Below are 4,099 nucleotides of genomic sequence, written 5' to 3'. Positions count from 1 at the left end.
CAGGTATGAACAAGGAAACGTTGTCAACACATTTCAACAAAATTGATGTTTCAATTTTATCGTTATCGAGTTTTGAGAGAATTGATCAAAGGGTGTTTTGTTTTCAAATGTTTGAAAAGGTTAGACGTATTCCAGCACAATTTACAAGATGCCTACGATTGAGTTTCTTAGTAAAATAACCTCATGCCTTACTTTTGGGAGGAGACATGATTAGGTATACCTAAGTAGTATAAGGGATACCATCAGCACCCCCCCCCCACCACTTTCCTTCCCATGGTGTCCCACGGTGTTTTTCGCCCAAATTTAAAAACATGGGATCTGATGGTTCTATTTTACCGCCAGCCCCCCTCCACCACTTTCCTTCTCAAGGTGTCCCACGGTATTTTTCCGCCTTAATTTAAAAACAATGGATCTGATTGGTTCTGTTTTACCGCCGGCATTTAAATCGTCGGGTCTAGTGGTGTCCCCGTGGAAGTCCCCCCCACGTGCCCCCTGCAATCATCCGCTTGCTGAGATAATTCGAACCGGGTAATCTCAAGGTGTCTCGTACCGCTCGTCTTGTTTTTAAAAGTAAACAAATTCGGGGCACTTACGACGCATCTTAGTCGGTCAAATAGGTTAGGAGTAGATAGAAAATGACAGTTCTGGCGCAGGGTCAAAGTCAAATTTCCTGGGACCGCCTCAAAAGTCATGAAGTCTGACGGGGTCCACTAGCTCAAAGGGGGCTGTGGTAAAAGATATAGTCAATGCATTCGTAGGTGCAGATATGTGAAAATTGCCTGCTCTTGTGACGTCACTATCGACATGCAGTTACTTGTTTCTTTTTTTCTCCATCTAATTATAACTTGTTTTTTAAATATTTTTAGGATATGCAATTTTTTTTCCATTTTGATACGAGGGGGATATTTTGTAATTTGCTTATCATTATATGTATATAGGTACTCCGAAATAAATAAAACATATTTAAATTATCAAAAACCACATTTGTATTTAATCAATTACAACATAATAAAATGAACATTTATGTAACAAAATCTATATTATATCTTTTATTTTCAAACCCGTTATAATTTATATTAATTTTTCGGTGTGATTGCTCGTATTCTTCGATCATGACGTCTGTGAGGGCTTCGACGATCCTGCTGGGGAGGAAATTTTTCTCGGATACTCATCATCCAGTGAATAAGGTCCGATGTATTCTATATGTGCTATGACGGTATTACCGTATTTGGTATTTATTCGTTGGAATTTTTCTATTTCGTATTCAAATCCAATTCGCAATTGAGAAATTTTACCAATGTTGTTGTCTTTTTTCGCAATTGTCGAGAAATATGAGGCAAGGGAGGAAGGCATCTCGTTTTTAATTATATTGTTGTTCTTTGCTATAAACAATAACATAATTTATAGTAAAATATTAATAACTATACCGTTGTAAATTGATAATAAGTTAAAACTTACTTACCAATACGTGTGTGTGCACACTTCGAAAGTCGTTGATAGAGTGAGTCGTGGGAGACACGCATGATCATACAAGTTTATTTCGTCAGACCCCCACTACATGCCCATCGGTCGGCACCCTCAAACATGCTTCGACATGTCCGCCATCTTATATACATGTTTGTGCATGTGTGCGCGAACTCGCTCGCACACTCCGGTTTAAATCGATTTTTAGTTATCATTGTGATTCGAGCGTGTAAACATCTTGTGTGCTATTATTGTTGTAATAATAAAATAATTTCTGTTTTCGCCTGTTATTACATTTATTATTCAAGGTATGTCCATTTTACTTTTAAACCAGTTTTCTACGCATTTTTTTTATTGTTAAATTAGTTTTTATTAATTTATTTTAATTTTTTTTCCAGAAATGACTGATAATATTGATAATCCTTTTAAAAGGCCCTTTTCAGGGCCCACCGGTAGCAACACGTTGGATACAAAAAGATTCTGCTCAGAATCCCACCAAATTCAGGACGAAGTAACTAATGCACAAATGAATTTATTCGAAGAATCCGAATCTTTCAACAACTTATTAAAACTAATATGTAGTAAAAGTGTAAAGACGTTTACTACTATGTGTAAGAGATACCACCATGAAAGGACATGTGGGCAAACGATCGAAGATGGAGAATTTAGCCGTGCTGTGCTATTTACTTGTCAGTACTGTGGTTCTTCGTTTTCTAATAATGAGCAATTAGGAAACCACTACGATATCTGCTCGAAAAGAGAATACATCCCGACGAAATGCAAACATTGTAATTATCTATTTAGTAATTTATATAACCTAAAAAAGCATGAAGAGTCTTGCGAAAAAATTGTAAATTATCCAAAATTGAAAACCTGCAATGAGCCCGAGAAAATCGCTCTTATGCGTATGATTCCGGACGAAGATCAAATTGTTGAATACGAAACAGGTTTTTCAGGAAGATTGAAATCATTCTTTATAAGGTCACATCAAAACTATGACTTGAAAAATTTTCATTGTAGTGTAAAACAAAAAGTAATTGATAAGGTAAAAAATTGTTTACATATTTATAATTCGATTAAATTTAATATAACCGCGGATTGTACGACGATAAATCCGTTAGGAGAAACCATGAACGCCTCTTTCAAAACAAAAAATAAATCAGTTTATCTTGAAACGTCTCTAACTGACGTTTTGAATGAGGCTGTAACCAAGTTGGAAAAAGAATTTGAGGAGGCCCAATTGAAGAAGAGCGGTTAGAGTCTTTTATGCGTTGATGGATTGAGACTGAAAATAAATAAATACACACCTTTGAGAGGAAATTCCTACATTCCTCTACCTACAACAATTGACTTAAAGAAAGCTTGCATAAATGTTAAAAACAATGATATTTATTGCTTTAAATATGCTATATTAGCTAAATTAGTTCAGAAAGATCCTCAGAGAATAGGCAAGTACAAAGATCTTGAGCATCGTTATGACTTTTCCGCCGTAGACTTCCCTGTAAAATTTGATAAAATTAAGAACTTCGAATCCAGAAACAACATTTCAATTAACGTTTTCGGATTAGATAAATATAACAATGTTTTTCCTTTGAAAGTTGTAAAAACAGAATTGACAGATCATCGAGATTTGTTACTTTTAACTGAGGGCGTTAAAGTGCACTATGTATATATCAAAAATTTTGAAAGGCTTGTAAGAAGTCAAATTACTAAGCATGATGGGAAAATTTTTATCTGTAAGAGATGTTTTACTCACTTTCCAAAACAAAAACTCACTATATTTCTAAAACACTGCCAAGAATGCAAGGAACATAAACCAGCAAGAATTGAATTACCGCACGAAAAGCCGTTCATTGAATTGAAAATGTGGAAAAATCTCTACGCGTACCTTTTGATATATATGCCGATTTTGAGGCAATATTATCAAATTCTTCTAAGGACGATCACAATAATACCACCTACACTCGATTTATACACGATCACGTAATTATGAGTTACTACCCCGTTCATGACTTGTGAGGCGGTCCCACGAAATTGGACTTTGACCCTGCGCCAGAACTGTCATTTTCTATCTACTGTTAGGACATCTAATAGCTGGTTGAAATTAATAAGAAAAACAAAACTATATACATCTTTATGATATGTTTATTGATTTAATAATAGAACGTAGTAGAATTTTCGTTATATGTTATAAATTCAATTTCATGCTTTTTTTGACAATTCCTTTGTAAATCATACATATTTTTTCTTCGGACATACCGTATTCATCAATTATTTCTTTACTCATTCCTTCGGCGAAACGCTTCGGTAGAAATACCTTCGGTGGATGGTTTTCGCTGTATAACCTACTTGGGCCATGATGACTTACATGAGTTACTACGCAATCGCCAAATTTCGTCTTAACAATTTCAAATTTTGTGATGATGTATATGCCTATCTGTAAATCGGTCAATTTGCCCGTTTCAGATGTTGATCTGATTGAGGAGAGCTGTCAAAGACATCTAAATGAAAAGTTTAACATTGATCATGTTTCTATATGGGAAATTACTTAATTAACTAATTGAAGCATAACGGATTACCTTATAAGTTGTAAGCCCTTCCTTTCTTTTCGATGGATGGCTGTTGACTAATAGTG

At 35.0% G+C, this 4,099-nt stretch overlaps 1 pseudogene; it reads left to right on the top strand.

The window, feature by feature from the left end:
• The first annotated feature begins 2,071 nt into the window (after positions 1-2,071).
• Positions 2,072-3,483, top strand: LOC112126788 (annotated as a pseudogene).
• The last annotated feature ends 616 nt before the right edge of the window (positions 3,484-4,099 follow it).

This window comes from Cimex lectularius, unplaced genomic scaffold, assembly GCF_000648675.2.
Source record: "Cimex lectularius strain Harlan isolate CLEC.00 unplaced genomic scaffold, Clec_2.1 scaffold85, whole genome shotgun sequence".
NCBI lineage: Eukaryota > Metazoa > Arthropoda > Insecta > Hemiptera > Cimicidae > Cimex > Cimex lectularius.
Note: the sequence above shows the minus strand (reverse complement) of the source record. Positions and strands in the feature narration are given on the sequence as shown.